The 17816-nt window shown below is 36.5% G+C and overlaps 1 protein-coding gene across 1 annotated transcript in view; it reads left to right on the top strand.

Moving 5' to 3' along the window:
• Positions 1–17816, top strand: part of Kcnd2 (potassium voltage-gated channel subfamily D member 2) — a 507175-nt gene that overhangs the window by 211463 nt on the left and 277896 nt on the right. The gene's annotated exons all lie outside the window — the stretch shown is intronic.

Raw genomic sequence — 17816 nt, 5'->3', positions numbered from 1 at the left:
TGTACATGACAGTCTTTGGGAACTGTTGCCATATGAAATCCTAATCCTTTTCAAATTTTTCTTTTTTTTTCTGCTGAAAAAAATTCAGAAAGGCAAAGGTAGCAAGGAAGATTAATCTTTTTACAGCACTGGCCTTTAGGAAATGAGCAGTAATTATATTTCTCTGTACTATTTCTTGAGTTCCTTGAATGGTAAATGCATCACCAGAACCCTGGTTGTGTATACAGAAACGGAAAGATTAAGAAACAAATAGTGTTTTAGGGGTGACTTCTACTTGCATGCTGCTTTCTCCTTGTTATTTCATTTTTGCTTTCTTTAAATAAATAATTTTAGAACAATCTGAAAAGCGTTTGACACTGAACAGACTAAATGACATGTGTCTTTCTTTAAAATCATTTAAAAATTAAAATGTGGATAGTTGTTTGAAGTGTCAAAGAACTTTTACTTATGCTGTTTATACCTTAACATCACATTAGCCTTGTTTGTGTGGATCAAAGATGCTAGGAGTTCTGTTTCAGACTAAGGTGAAGCCTCACAGAGCTCAAGTATGTGCTGTCATGTCACATCAGGACTTAGTGGATCTGTGACTAAAATGCACTAAATTACTGTCTCTCATTCTTCTGCTCAAAATTCCTTTGTTAAAACCTCATGCAAAGATATATGTGATCATGGTGTGGCCACATCACATGACTGTATATAAAGTAAAAGGTAGAGTGTCCACATGCAAGATACATGATGCCATAATATTGTGACACTATTAACTGTACACACATCACTGCTTTTGATAAATTTGGTTAAAAATTTAGACAAAATTAACTGACATTCCTCACTATATAAATTCTTTATGTATCAGATAACATAGGACACTTTACCAGATGGTGTTTATGAACAGATGCATGGTGTAACCAGTTTCTTCAGTGAAACTTCATGATAAAAACAAACCTTAACATTTCTGAAAACTGTAGAAAAAATGCCACTTTATAACTACTTTTTCTTTTAAAGTTTCTCTTAGTTCCAAGCCATGCAAGTAGTCAAATGGGGAAAACTTGAAGAGGAACAGACCCAGTTTGAATCTCAACAACCTCATTCCTTGCTTCTTAATCACATATAAGTTGCTTACCCTTTTAATGGCTTTACTATTATTTTCATCTAAATTAGTAGTTCTTTAAGATGGATTATTTGTGTGTCTTAAAATATAAATAAATAAATGCATAAAGTAGCTGGCATAAAGCACACAGTTTTTAGCTGTTACTAAAGTGTAATCTAGTGAGAGCAGACGTTCTTGGTTTCATCATTATCTAATTCCTAGGGTCCATAACAGCACTTAACCTAAACAGGTACCTTTAATTACACACACTAGTTAATCAAAAAATTACACTTATCCAAATACACAAAGTGGGGATTATTGCGTTACCTAGCCATCCCAATTTTCTCCTCTATTCTATTAACCATGTATGCCAGTTAGCATATTATAATTAACTTCTCCTAATTGTCTTTCTGTTGCATGATATATGGAGGAGGATAGCAGCCTGCAGTCAAGGAGTGGAATATGTTTGGATTCTTCACCTCAATAATTTTGTTAGTGCCCTTGTGTTCAAAATACACATTAGCATTTTGTCTCCTCTCAGAAAGTTTTGCATTTACTTATACAGCCTAATAAAATACAAATAGGACATTACCACCAAAATGAAGAAGGGAATAAAATACTCAAGACTGCCTGCCATGTTTGAACCTTACCTTTGGCCCCAAACTTCTGAACATCCCTTAACCTTTCCAAATGCCAACCTGCAGGATTGGCCGGCCTCATTTTATGTCTGAGTGGTAATTCAGGTAGCTGTCACCACAAGACTTTAACACAAGTATTTGCATAGTTCCCCAAAGCCATCTTATATCTACTGTCTAGCAGAAATGTTAAAATGCAAAGGTATAGAAGAACTCAAATACAGTAGCTTGGGTTGGTTTAGAAATGCCCATACTATATCCTACCTTAAACTTATTAGTTTACTATATACTAACTAGCTGTGCATCAGATAACTTAGAGTAAAATTCTGAGGAAAGAAACATTTACATTTAATTTTCAGAGAGAGTAATAGACACCAGGGAACTCTGGTATATTTTGTGGACTATGGGTGAGGATATGTCTATGTATGTCCATCAGTTGTGACACATGTACCACTTTGGTCTTGGATGCCAACTTTCAGGCAATATGTGCAGTTTTTAGGAATAAGAATAAATGGGTATGCCAGGCGCTGATGGCGCACGCCTATAATCCCAGCACTTGGGAGGCAGAGGCAGGTGAATCTCTGTGAGTTTGAGGCCAGCCTGGGCTACAGAGCTAGTCCAGGACAGTCTCCAAAGCTACAGAGAAAGCCTGTCTTGAAAAACCAAAAAAAAGAAAGAAAAAGAATAAATGTGTACATCTTGTACTTTCTGCTCAAATTTGCTGTGACCCTAAATTTGCGCTATAAAAATAAAATTTATTAACTTAAAAAAGTGAAAAATCAGAATACACTTACATTATATAAAAATAAAATTTATGAATTTAAAGAAAAGCACAAAATCAGAATACATTTACAAAGTATGTTACAACATAATACAAAGAGATAGTCCTATCTTCAGTCATGACTATGACTTTAATCATTTGCTTTGCTTGCCATTAAGGTTTTGTAAACTTACATAAGAAATGTTTAGTAATAATAATAAAATGAGTGGCAAAAAATGATGGGGAAAGAACAAGTTACTGTTCAAGGCAACTGGTCTGATTAAGCACTATAGTTAAGCATGCTAGACAAGTACTGACAGAGTTTCTCTGAAATGTTAGGCTAACATTGGACAAAGTATAACTCAATATCTGCTGGATATTTGTTATTTTAACTCTATACTTAGAGATGAAATCAGGATGCACATCTCTGGGAATGAGGAATTATTTCAGTCAATAAACTGTTTACTATATAAATAACTGAGTTTGATTTCCAGAACCTTCCTAAGATCCTGCTTTTGTGGCCCATTTTTGGTTATAACCTCTGTATTTCTTGTCATTGTTTTTTGTCTTCAACACAATTAGAATCTATCTTTTTCTTACAGTAATATCATAATGATGATGATAGTATGTTGTAAACATGTATTAATCATGAGTCTCACACTAATTTTGAAAAAAAAATACCTAGAAGAAACATAATCAATAGATAGACTTGATGAAGTTAATTTTGTGTATAATTATATGTTAGCTCTTATAGTTGCTTCTCAAAGTTGCCAAAATAAGAAATATGTCCTAAAACATTTACAATAGGTAAAGTACACTGTAGATATTAAAGATGATATGGGCAATATGCAAAACTTTTAATTTTCCCCTATAAACCATAGGTTTTCATATATGTGTGTGTGTGTGTGTGTGTGTGTATGTGTGTGTGTGTGTGTGTGTGTGTGTGTGTATTTCGCCTTCAGTTGCTCACAAATTGTCACTTAGTCATACTAACTACATACCCTGGTGATATCAATAAGTTGTATCACATTTTAAGGCAAAATTGTGCAAGGAAACTAATATATTCACTGTGTGTAGAGATGTGCCTAGTATCGTCATCTCTGTATGCCTCATACCGATGAACAAATGGAAATGAGCTTGTCCTCAACTTAGATAGTAATTCATGTAAAACATCCTTTTCTGTCTGGTTTAGAGTGATAAATAAGATTTTTTTCTGAAAATTTAAATATCTACTTCACTGGGTAAACTTTTGCATAACTATTATTGAGCGATGTAATTATAGCCAGACGTTAATAAAGGAAGTCAGGAGAAAAAGCCCTACCAACAGTTGGTACCTCTGACTCTATGACTGTTTATTGTTCTGGCCTCTGGCTATCATGGTTTCTACCAGACATGGAAGACAGAATGCTCTTTTACCTATTACACGGTACCCTCCCAAAACAACTATAATGAATAATTATACCCAAGGGATGTATATATAAGGAAACCATGATATACTCTAACTTAATAGTATATAAACCATCAATGTTTTATACATCATTATATGTTTTTATAGGAATGATAGTTCATTTGATTGTCCTCCTTGGTTCAAATGAGAATGTTCATTTGAATTTGATGCTAACCAGAGAAATAAGTGTTTTCTGCATCTTGGCTGCAGAGAACAATCGAAACAAATGTGTTGAAATTTATGACTCATGCTTGACTTCAGGCAATATCAGCTTAAAATTCAAGGGTGTAGTGGTGTGTTCAGATGCAGTGTGAAGCTACCTGAATACAATTCCATCAATTAGAGACAAGGAAAGAGTGAGAAGCTTAAATGTTTTTTAACATGCAGCTACATCACTGCAACACTGTTCTTCTTTACACCTAATAAAACAGCATAAAATAATTTTAATTTCAATCTGGAATACATTTTATCATTACTGTGCTGTTAGCTGAACAAATGATAAATGGATAGATTTACAAAATGGCTAGATAATTTTTAAAAAGGAAATGTTACTCCCTAAAATGAACTCCAAAGACACAAATGTGTGCTATTATTTTCAATAGTAGCATTCACTCCTGTTTATTCTCTCTCTCTCTCTCTCTCTCTCTCTCTCTCTCTCTCTCTCTCTCTCTCTCTCTCTCTCTGATATCTCCATCCTTCCATCCCTTCCTCTGTCCTCCTCTCTGTATTTTGTTTTGTTTTAAATTGCTGGGGACTAAACATAGAGCCTAGCACATACCAGGATAGTGCTATTCATGAACTATAGTTCCTGCCTGCTCCCTTCTTTTTAAACTTTTAACGGGAGGCAGAGTCTTGCTGTTGTCCAGGTTCCCTGATAGGTTTTGAACTTATGAATCTCCTGCCTCAGCTTTAGGGTAATTGAATTTAAACACTATTCACTCTAGCCCTACATGTAGTTATTATTTATGGTTAAATCATTCCAAGCTGTTTGGAACCTTGGGCTTACACAGGGACACTCTGCTCAGCCTGGAAAGAGGGGTCTGGACCTGCCTGTACTGAATCCATCAGGTTTAAATGAATCCCCAGGGGAGTCTTGGCCCTGGAGGAGATGGGAATGGAGGGGAGGGGATGAGGGGAAGGTGGGAGTGGGGTCAGGAGCGGGGAGGACAGGGGAACCCATGGCTGATGTGTAAAATTAAAACACAAAGATAATTTTAAAAAAGTTTAAAAAATAAAAAAATAAAAAAAATTCCAAGAAATATTTGAAAATATATTCTAGTATTTTGCTGAAGATTTCTAGAGAGTTTATTTTTATTATTGTCAATATGAACTTCCTATTTGAGTAACATAAAAAATCTCATGAGAGGAGAAAGAATCAGGAAACTCAAATACAAAAGGCATAGGTGTTCTGTTCTGATAATAATGTTGATGGATGCCAATTCCAGGCTAAAATATACATATGTACCTTAAAGTATGAAGACTTTTATTCAGCTGTGGAACATACCTGTAGGCCAAGCAATCTGGAGACAGAGGCAGCAGAATTGGACCATAAGGCAATGTGCACTATATGTTGCGATATTGTATCAAAACAAAACATAAAAGAATTTTGCTATAAAATACTTTCAGGGCCTGGTGGTGGTGGTACATGTCTTTAATCCCAGCACTCAGAAGACACATGCAGGCAGATCTCTGTAAGTTCGAGTCCAGCTTGGGCTACAGAGTGAGTTCCATGAAAGGCTCCAAAGCTACAGAGAGAAACCCTGTCTCAAAAATAATATAAATGAAAGAATAAAAAACAAAATACTTTTTAGGTTTACATTGATAATACTATAAAGTTTTAGACTAATTGTTGACATAGAAATCTGCTTCTACATAGTGATTATGTAAATAAACCTGAAATTGGCCATAAATCATTCCACACAATTTCTCTAACATACTGAACACCTTTAAATACTAAAACCTTTAATCCTCAGCTGACTGACATCCCAGAAAAGGATCTCAGTTGAGGACAGAATATTTGGAGATGTGTAGTCTTTTTCATTGTTGATAAATATTTCATGTGAGAAGATTTGAAGTATATTGCCAACCAAGCTTTAGGAGACACACTGTAAAGACACATTGCAGGCACATATTGTTTGTCAACTGATGATTAGATGTTATTCTTAAAGTAACAGAATAGTATTATTTTTATTCTTTGCCTTTTTATTTTTTCTCTATTTTTAACTTATTCTTCTCTCATATAACACATACTGAACACAGCCTCCCCCCCCACTTCATTCCCTCAACCACACCTCACCTTCCCCCTCCAGATCCACTGTTCCTATGTTTCCCTTCAGAAAAGAGCAGGCCTCTCAGAGCTATCAACCTAACATGGCATAGCAAGATACATTAGGACTAGGCACAAATCCTTAGATCAAGCCTGGACAAGGAAACCCAGTGGGAGCAAAAGGGTCCCAAAAGCAGGCAAAAGAGTCAGCAACACCCCCACTCCCACTGTTAAGAGTCCCACAAATAGCCCAATCAAAACAACCAAAAATTATATGCAGAGTACCTATAGCAGACTCTTGCAGGCTCTGTGATTGCTGCTTCAGTCTCTTTGAGCCCTGTTTAGTTGATGTTGTGGGCCCTATTCTCCTTGTATGCATAGCCTCTCTGGCTCCTATAGTCCTTCCTCTCCATCTTCTGTAGGGTTCCATGAGCTCTGCCAAATTTTGGCTGTGGGTCTCTGCACCTGCTCCCAGTATTTGCTCAAGGAAAACATCTCTGATGGCTATTGGACTAGGCACAGATCTATGAGTTCAGCAGAATTTCATTAAGAATCATTTCATTGCCTTTTTTATTTGTTTGTTTTCTGGCCCATCTTGTTTGGGCCTACCCTAGGTCTCTGGGTCATCCAGCTTTCACTCTTTAGAGTATTGGCTCCCTCTAGTGGTGTGGGCTTTAAAGCTGGACCAGTCGTTGGTTGGCCACTCTGACAACTTCTGAGCCACCATTGCCCCAGCACATCTTGTAGGCAGGACAGGTTGTAGATTGAGGGTTTCATGCCTGGATTGGAGTCCCAGTCCCATTTCTAGGAGTCTTGCCTGGTTACAGAAGATGGCCAGTTTAGACTTGTTCGCCCATTACTGGGAGTCCTTGTTAGCTTCACCCTTGTAGATTCCAGAAAGTTTCCACTGCACTAGGTTTCCACATCACCCTTCCCCAATGCCCCTAATTTCAGTCTGTATTCTCTACCTCCATACCTCCTGCTCCCACTTGATCCCTCTTGTTCCCATCCTAACCCACCCCAGTCCACCCACAGATTCTGTTCTATTTCCTCTTCCCAGGGAGATCAATGCATCCCCCTTCTAGCCCTCCTTGATACTTAGCCTTTCTGAGTCTGTGGATTGTGGTGTGATTATCCATTACTTAATAGCTAATATCCACTTTTAAGTGAGTACTTGGAATGTTTGTCTTTCCAGGTCTGGGATACCTCACTCAGGATGATCTTTTTTGTTCCATTCATTTGACTGAAAATTTCATTAACTCATTATTTTTAATAGCTGAATATTATTATACTTTATTATAATGTTGTGGAATGTTAGTTCAAGATGTGTGACATTTGATTATGCTGTTGAAAATTTGTTTAATGATGCAAAGACATGTTGCATTCTTTTATGTTGCATTTGTTTAACTCTGTGAAGATGTGTTACTTTGTCTACCTAAAACACCTGATTATTCTAATACAAAACTGTGTGGTCAATAGCTAGGCAGGAAAGGGGTGTGTGGCACTGCCAGACAGAGAGAACAAATAGGAAGATAAACCTAGATTTGGGGGTAAGAGAGAGAAGAGGGAGGAACTAGAAAAGGAGCAGAGGGCACCAGGGGCCAACCACACAGTCAAACGGCCACACAGCTGTGGAGTAAGAAGGAAAGAACGATATATAGAATAAATAAAGATTAAAACCCCAGAGGCAAAACATAGTTAAAGAAAAATAGGATAATTTAAGTTAGAAAAGCTGGCTAGAAACAAGCCAAGCTATGACCAGACATTCATAAATAACAAGTTTCTTCAGGTATTTATATGGGAACAGGGTGATGGGCTCCCAATGAGTAAAAAAACAAACAAAAAAAAGCAAACCAACAACAACACACAATTACACACAAATGCCATTGTATAAATGTAACACATTTTTATTATCCATTCTTCAGGTGAGGAACATCAAGGTTGTTTCCATTTTCTGGCCGTTATGAATAAAGATGCTATGAACAAATTTGAGCAAGTGTTCTTGTGGTAGAATGCAAATTAATTTCAGTAAAATTACATTATATAAGGATTTGTTTTAAAACATTTGAGGAAAAACATGACTGAAGCGTAGATGAAGCACATGGAGGAAAATTAGCACAACGGATTAATGACAATGTAAGAATTTGGTTCATTTTTTCTCCCTACATAGTATATTGTCTTAGTTTCTTACCTTGTTGCTATGATAACTTGCTCTGAAAAAAATCAACTTAAGGGAGAAAGCATTTATTCATTTCATAATTCAGTGGTACAGTTCATCATAATGAAGAAGTCAGAACAATAGAACTTTGAAGCATGTAGCTGTGTCAAATTCACAGTGAGCAAGGAGAGAGGAATGAAGACATGCTTATTGCTCAGTATTCTTTCCCGACATTTTATATATAAATATGGGATCACTTGCTGATGGATTTTCTATCCATAATCATGGTGGGTCCTCCTACATCATGTATTGATGTAGTCAAGTTGCATGCCCAGTCATTCTAAAGTCTTTTATTTACAGTTCTCACTAATATCACATGTTTAAAGTTTTTATTGTAAAAGTCTTTTTTAAAAAAATGTTCTCAGTTGGTCATTTAAATTTATAAGTTTTAATATTCAGTTATTTGTCATATTTGATGTCAGTTTTAATTATTCTAGTGTTTAGTCATGACATTACTCACTTTAAATTATTTGAGGACAATTTATTGGAGCTACAGGGGAAATGCGGTATTGTGTTCCAAAAAATATTGTGCAGGCTAATAAATCTGGGGTCAGAGAACAGGATGGACACCCATAATATAAAACATGAGGATAGGCAGTGGTAGCACATGCCTTTAATCCTAGCATTCCAGAGACAGAAATAGCTCTGGATCTCTGAGTTCAAGGCCACATTAGAAACAGCCAGGCATGGTGACACATGCCTTTAATGCCAGAAAGTGAGCCTTTAATCCCAGGGAGTGATGGCAGAAAGTAGAAAGATATATAAGGCGTGAAGACCAGAAACTAGCAGCATTTGGCTAGTTAAGCATTTGGCTGGTTAAGCTTTTAAGGCTTTGGAGCAGCACAGTTCAGCTGAGATCAGTTTGGATGAGGACTCAGAAGCTTGCAATCTGAAGAAACAAGAACAGCTGAGGAACTGGTGAGGTGAGGTAGCTGTGGCTTGTTCTGTCTCTCTGATCTTCCAGAAGTCACCACAATAACTGGCCTCAGGTTTGATTTTATTAATAAGAACTTTTAAGATTCCTGCTCCAACTTTTGTTTTGCTTGTTTGTTTGTTTTTTTCTTTTTTTTTTCTTTTTTCTTTTTTCTTTTTTTCGAGATAGGGTTTCTATGTGTAACTGCCCTGGCTGTCCTGGAACTTGCTCTGTAGAACAGGCTGGCCTAGAACTCACATGTCTCTGTCTCCCAAGTTCCGGGATTCAAGTCATTTGCCACAACTGCCCAACAGGAGTTACTTCTTAGCATTAAATTAAAATTGTGATATTTAGAAATCCCTAAAGAATACATACATCTGAATTCTTTCACTTCATGTTGAAAAGCCAAAGGGACATTTTCAACAATGTATAATTCCTCATTACACTTCATATCTGAACTCAGTTTATATAGTGCATTGATTCACTTAAAGTGTGAACCAAGACATCATCAAATTTTATAAGTTCATATATAAAAGCCTGCATATTTTAGTTTCCTAGTGGTAATCATGGGCTACTTTAACTACACTAAGTTATGCAGCTGATGTAATTAGACACTGACATGGTTCTTTGGACAGAGATTAGTTATATACTCCAAAATCCACTGTACACAGTTTTTCACTACATTCACACCAATCTTATACCCAACTAAAAGACACATTTTATGACTCCTTTGCAGCTATACTCAAAGGAAATAATTGTAAGAAAATTTTAGACGTTTCATCCAAAGGCAAGTGTTTCCTTGTTTTTATTCACTTCTTGTGTTTCATTAAATACTATCAGAACATTTCTAGTTTGCACTGTCATTTTGTACCATGCACTCAAAGAATTTTATAATTATAATTAAACTAGCAATAAAATATTTATATTGTAAAGAGGTAAGTAGCTTATTTATTATGTCTCATACAACCCATCACCCTACCCTGAGCCTCTTTTAGTCATGACTTGCACTACGAATTTGTTACAGTTGAGAAAAAAAGGCATGAAAGGTTCATTGACAAAGTTGACAAGTTTTTAAGTGTTGATGAAATTCAAACCCATGGCAGACTGACTTCAAACCTTAAATCTTAACCACTTTTTTAATGTTTTATATTAAGTATTTACTTCTAGAAAACATCAATTTATCCTATTTCTAACACTTATCAAATTTCTTAAAAATAATCCAGGATTAGTAGCAGGTATGAGAAGGTTTATGGCCTTTAGCAAGGGGAGTTTGAGGAAAGAAACATTAGGAAAAGAAACTGTAGTAATTTAGAGCTTGTGAATGTCATGTTTGAGTCACCAGAATGACATCCAGGTGGCAAAGCACAATAGGCAACTAGAGCATGAATCTGGATCCCTTAGCTTTCTAAAGGTCAAAGCTGGATATAAACATCTGTGAGTTATCTGCATGGAAGTGATAGGAAAAACAGTAGAAATGTCTGAGATCATCTAAAAGGGGAAATAGCAGAGTAAAAATGAGGCAAAGTAGTTTGAAAGCATTTTCACTTAAGAACACTGGAAATAAAGTACAGAACAATGGTGGCTCAGTTCATTCACCAGAATTCTGCTAGGAAAATGAGAAGAATCAAGTTCAAGAGTCATCAAGTTACACCAAGTGTAATAACTGTGGAAGACAGAGGAAGAACATGTTACAGAAATGTGAATAGGGGTAACACAGATACTGCCAATTAGAAAGCTACATATTCCTACATTGAAAAAGCAGTTACTTTTAACTTGTAAATCAAAACAATGCTTTGCTATATTGATAAATATATAAAAGGTGAATAACTGGAAATACTACCTGTCCATGTGCATTACAAGAAGAAATGATGTGTATATACAGGCATGTGTCTGAGTGTGAAGAATCTATACAGATTAGTTATTATTATTTTTCCTTGCCTTATATAGCTTGTGTTGTAGATAAATTTGACTACTGTCTACATAGAAAGAATAGGACAAAGACAAAGTGAACTTGCAAATAAATAAGAGTGAATTGGATTCATAAAAGAAGCAGAAGACATTTGTTGTGAGGAGATGGCCCAGCCAGTAAAATGTCTGCATCAGTGGGATCTGGGTTTGGATCCCATCATCCATGTGAAAGTGGGGCATAGTAAAGGCATCTGTAACTTCAGGGATGGCATCCAGGGGAGACTGCCCATTTTTGAAGTTGAGTGGCCAGTCACTCACCACATTGAGTGAAAGATCCTGTCTCCAGAAATCAGTGAAGAGCAATTGAGGGAAGCACTTGGCATCCATTCCTGGGCACACACACACAGGTGCACATGCACATATGCATGAATACACAAGTGAACATACTTTCATGCCAACACAAATGAACATGTGAACAAATACCTTCATCATGGAATAAAATAGGAAAAGGGAGCAAAAGATGTGAACTCTAGAGAAAACAATATGACTCTGCTGTAGGCCTGGGAATGAAAAGTAAAACACATGAGGGTAATGGGCACCGTGATGGAGATGCTGTGTGTCAGCCTCCATTTCAGCACTTATTTTCCTTGAAGACTTAATTTCTGCTTTTTGATTTAGGAGGAGTTTGTAGGTATCCTAGCTTTCAGAGTGGTGAAAAATGTGCCTTTGTCCTCTAAGTGTAGATAGTTGTGGGGTTCTGTTTTCTGATTTTGTAAAAACTTCACATTTTCTACTTTAATCCAGATATGCAATCTGCCTCTCTACATGAAAAGAGAAATATTCACTTCCAAACACAATTATTTTTTAACTGAGGATATATTTTAGTAGATGTGGCTTTTTAACACTTTAAAATCATTTTCAATACTTTCAGGCAAATAAACAAGTTAATCTTTTTGCCTTATTTCTTTGTTTTTCTAATAATGTATAAAATCTGGAATGCAGTTTTTTCATTAATCTTCAAACTAAGAGAATTGGCTACAGCCATGGCCATTTATTTTATTGTAAAAATTGTCAATATTTACTAAGAGAAAGTTACCAAATTAAGAGCTATATGTCTTTGAATATTTCATATATATATATATATATATATATATATATATATATATATATATATATGCCCCCTGTGTGAAAATCCAGTCTAACATACTTTACCATATACATATACAATTTCTTTTGTAGTAAATAAATAAATGAAGCTGATAGAGATAATCTTGTATATTTTAGTCAACTGTGAAAACTTTCCAACTCATTATTTTTAATTTTAGTTTGTAACAAAATTGTGGGAAAAAACTTTTTGATGTAATAAGTGTAATCCAGGGATGAATGCAGGGCTTGGGCTGCAAATGCCTTTACCTACTGAGCCATCTGCTGAACCAAGAGGACATCATACAGGATGACTAACACAAAAACAAAAACCCCTGCACTTAGAAAATCACAAGAATTGCAGGTGCCACATTCCTCTGGGAGTGAATAGTTAAAGTACGGGGGGATTGATTGCAAATAACAATAAGCATCCCTCTGCATCCAGGCCATGGATGGAGGACTAGATTGATGGATGGACTAGTGACTAACTAGATTGTCACTTTCCATGAACCTTGAGTGAAGAAACCAGGATGTGGATTCCATTTTATACCCAGAGAGTCCAGAGCCGCAGCAAAGAAATGGGTGACATGTCCATCGTGAGTCATGGGACACCCCAAGCTTCCTTTCATGTTCACTCATTTTATTCACTTTTTTCTTTCTTTCTTTTCCTTCTTCCTTTCTTGCTTCTTTCTTTATAATTCAACTACAGAATATGAGAAAAGAGAAATGTGTAAAAGGCCTGGCCAAACTTTCCTTTTACACATATCCAGTAAGCTGGAAATAGATGGGACTAGAACTTGGAGAATGCTAGGAAAATCAGTATTAGCTTTCAGTCCCATTTCAAATGAGTTGCGCTATTAAAAAATCAGAGCTACAAAGGAAACATTCAGTCATGGAACAATGTCAGTGTTCTTGACTGACATAAGCAAATTGGAGCTCTATGAAGGAGCAAGGCTGCAAAAGGCTTTGGAAGCCATAAATTGTGAAATCAATATGCTGAGTTATTGGAAGCCGGCGTGAAAAGCATGGTGTGAGGGCACTCTAGGACCCTGCCTGGCATTCGCCAGTGTTCACTCTCCACCTTCTATAAACTAAATGTAAACGGTTTGTCTTCCTTCCTGCCAAACAGGCATATAGCTCTCACTAGAAATGGGGACACTTACTTGAGTAATAGTAGCAAGGAAGAGAGAATGAAAGAGAAAAAGGTGGAGAGAAACCAGTATTGTTAAGGCAAACATTAACTTAAGTTCTTTAGTATTAAATAAACTTAGCACAACATTCCCTCTGGGTGCAAATAAACATAAAGGCTCATGACAGGAGGAACTGAAGAACTGTTTTTAAAGCATAATATCAAAAAGTGAAGGGAATGAGTGGAGGTTGAATATTCAGAGAGAGGGGAGGGAGAAGAGAAGGAAGGGGAGAAGAAAACAGAAGAGGGGAGCGCCGAGGGAGAATGAGTGAACTCTGGATTAACTCTCACTTGTGCATGTCCAGGGACAGTGTTTATAAAAGGTCTCAGTGTTCTGAGCATAGGTGAGCTCAGGTTTTGCTCTGCTTTTCCACCTCTCCACTCAGGCAGGAGGTTCTTCAACTGTAACCCTCCCCTTCACTACCAATAGTGGGCCATGTGGAAGCACTGTCCCAAGGGGGCCTTATCCCTCTCCACTGTGCCTGAAATAACTGGCAGGACAGTAAAGAAGCAGTGAACCCACACCTCATCTCCCAGCCTAGACTTCATCCCAACTGGGGCTTCATTTGAGAAGCCACGGAAAAGACCTGAAGGGAAATCCAGAAGCAGAATTCATTTTTCCTTATGAAAATGCCCAGGTAAAAGATGTTAAGTAAACAAAAGGACTAGGGAATTAATGATGGTGTTGTTTCCATGGGGGAGAGGGGCATGTACCTTTATTGCTTAGAATAGTATAGCAAATATATTGTTTGAAAACTAAAATAGCATTTGTAAAGTAAAACAAAATCAGTAGTTGATTTACAAAATAAAAGTCATCCTTATTTTTTTTTTATTTAACCAACTATTTTTTCTCCCCGTTATGAAGTATTTTAGGTATTTGTATTTTAAAAAGAGATCAAATTTGAAGGTATATTATTAGTCTTTTAAAATAGGAATGATATACATGGAAAAAACCCAGGATAATTAACACAACTTAGTTTGGACCTTATGCATGAAAATTAAAGTCAAAGTATACCTGCTAGAATTTTTATAAAGCCAATATTCAAAAAGTTTCCCTAAGTAATCTGCTCAATTTTCTCCAACCATTTCAGAGTATTGAATGTTAGATAATTAGAATAAATCAGCAATCGCAGCTACATGTTAACAAGCATCCTGATTAAAATTACCACTCTGCTAGAAATACATTCAGTCTTTTAAAATATGTATTAATATTCTTATAATAAACATTGCAAAAGAAGACTCTATTCCTATTTGCAGCAGTTTATATTTGTATATCTAATGTACAACATCAAAAACAGCATAAATAGGAACTCTTTCATTCATAGGCAAATGGCTCATGTATCTGTGGATCAGTCTAAGCCAATGTAATTGAATTATCTTCAGTTAATTTACATATTCATAATCTATATGTGTAAAAATTATACATAATGCCTTCATAGTACTTATGAGTAATATATAGAGTATACACTTTAAGATTATTAATTTTAATAGAAAATTGGTTCTGTGACTTTATTGGCTATTTTAGAAGCAGGCATTCATGAAATTTATGAATCTGAAAACTAACCTTCATACTTCTTAATGAAATAAGCCTTCTAAAATGCTATAAATAAATAGTATCACAGAAATACCATGATAACTGCCAGGTCACTTTTGCTCACTGTCTCCCCAAAATGATGCCCATCATCCTGCCTTAGATGTATTATCTAAAGTTCTTTTCTAGTGTTGCATTTACATTAATTTCTACTGAGATTAAAATGTTTTCCTTTCAATTGCTATAATATCCTTAGTTATATCCTTATCAAATCAATGTTAACCTTGAGGTGATAGCATTTTGCATAAAGAAGACTAGCCTTTCTGGCTCATCCTAAAGGTATAAGGAAGGACATGTGAGGTTTGAAGTAATAATCATGAGGGAATTGAAATCCAGAAATTATTCTAAAGATTACATTTATTTCTATTGTGGTTGCTCTACAACAATTCTAACATTAATACAGAGCATTTCTGAAACAGTTTGTAAATGTTGCCCTAAAACCCACTTCTATAAGCCAGCCATATTTCCAGGAAAAATGAAAATGAAACTTGTTGTGTACCCAAAACCAAACAAAATATGTTACAAAACTAAGCTCACAGAGTATACTCCCCTTTGTCCAGGATCCTGGGATCCTGGGATGACTCTGCCTTTGCACTTCCATGCCAGACTCTGGCCTAGGGCAAGACATACAAATCAGAGATAGCAGTCATATCCTGCTGCTCTTGACTTTGGTACAAATAAATAGCACTATATTTTCCTGGATTCTCACTAAATCTCCACGATATCATGAAAAGAAATATAGTGCTAACATTGGAGCATGGTGCCACTGTACCAATTATTGTAGTTGCACATAACTTTAAATGTCATTTAAACTCATCACTCCTTTGTGAGCTAAGTAACTATTAGACCCAAGCCAAAGGGTCTATGTATGTCAATGAAGAATCATGATTCTATAAAAATAAATTCATGATTCAATTTCATTGTCATTGGATTGTTTCATAATCTTATGTTTATATCCAGATAATGAATACCTAGATTTAATGGAAATATGGAAAGTTGTGTGATGTCGCCATTGTGAAGCTCAGAATCTAGACCACAACTTATGCTGCATACCACAGAAAGCCTCCAGTGTACCTATTTTTATTCTACACATCTCTATGGCTCTACTCTGACTTTTTATCAAAAGTGTTGGAATCCACAAAAGAAATGGGAGGAATCTGATGAGGAAATTATTTACATAAAATAATATGGACAGCTCAAGAAATAGTATTTATGTCCTTTATCCAACACTTGTCACCAGAACCATATGCAAGACGCCTCCTGTTAAAACAGATAAATCTCCCACCTCATTTTGAAGATATTACTTCAAACCTCACATGTCTGTCCTTATACCTTTATGGTGAGCCAGAAAGGCTAGTCTTCTTTATGTAAAATGCTATCACCTCAAGATTAACATTGATTTGATAAGGATGTATCTTGAATGAGAAATATTCTTGATAGACTTAGCATTTGAACACTTGGTCACAGTTGACAGTCTTGTTTGAGGGTTCAGGTGGTTTAGGAGGTGTGGTTTTGTCACAGAAAGTGTATCACTAGTGGGCTTTGAGGTTAAAAGCCTTGTGCCTCTCCCAGTCCACTCTCTGTTTCATGCTTGTGGTAGAGGGTGTGAGCTTTTAGCTTTCTACTCCAACCTCCATGCCTGCCAAATTTCCACACAATGATAGAGTCTGATCCCTCTGGTGCCATAAACCCCAATACACCTTTAGCTCCTTCATTTAATTGCCTTCATCATAGCGTTTTATCACATCAACAGAAAGGCAAGTAATGTGCTTAGGGATAATCACACGCATGAAACCCTAAAAGGTGAGAGGGGTTGGATCATGCCTCGTATTTGAGGAGCATGAAAATAAAACCAGTACTGCATTCACTGAGGTGAAGAAACCACACAGAGCAAGAAAAGCATTGCTACATTTGAACACACCTCCAAAATACATATTGAAATGCAGCTGTCGTTTGACAGTCTGAAGAGATGGACTTTTAAGTGGTGAATAGCTGTGGAACAGTTTCCTCTTATGTAGATGAATATCATTACCGTGGGCACTAGGTAGTTCTCATGAGTGGGCTTGCCTGAAGCTCCGCCTGCAAGTGCCTCCTTCCTCTCAGATAAACTCACCTGTCTTGTTTTCATATTGTAACGTAGTAGTCCTTTGTCGGATACTGATATCAAATTCTTGAACCTCTAGGCTTCTAAAATTATGGGGAAAATATTCCCTTTAAAAAGTTTTTGAGAATTTCATACATCAATACTGTTACACCATTTCCACTCATCACCCTCCAACTTCTCCTGTATCCCCAATCCCCCTCCAATGCATGACTTCTTGTTGTGTGTGTGGGGGGGGGGGTGGCAGGGGGTGTCTGTGTATCTGTGTGCATGTCTCAGTGTGTCTGTCTTGTGAACACACAAAGAAACATACTGAAACCTTTTAGTGTTGCTTTTGTGTATATGTGTTTACAGCTGACTGCATGGGATTGGAGAAGAGATCAAGGAGATCTTCCCTGGAGAAGCCTGATTCTCCCTCTCTTAGCAATCATTGGTTGTCTGTAGCTCTTTCTTTCATTCTTCTATTTATAATTTAATTTAATTTTACACATCAGCCACAGATTGCTCTGTCCTTCCTCCTCCCATCTCCCACCCCTTCCCCTGCTCTCCCCACAACTC

This window comes from Onychomys torridus, chromosome 3, assembly GCF_903995425.1.
Source record: "Onychomys torridus chromosome 3, mOncTor1.1, whole genome shotgun sequence".
In the NCBI taxonomy this organism is placed as follows: Eukaryota; Metazoa; Chordata; class Mammalia; order Rodentia; family Cricetidae; genus Onychomys; species Onychomys torridus.
The sequence above is the reverse complement of the archived record's forward strand: the minus strand, read 5'-3'. Positions and strand labels throughout refer to the sequence as shown.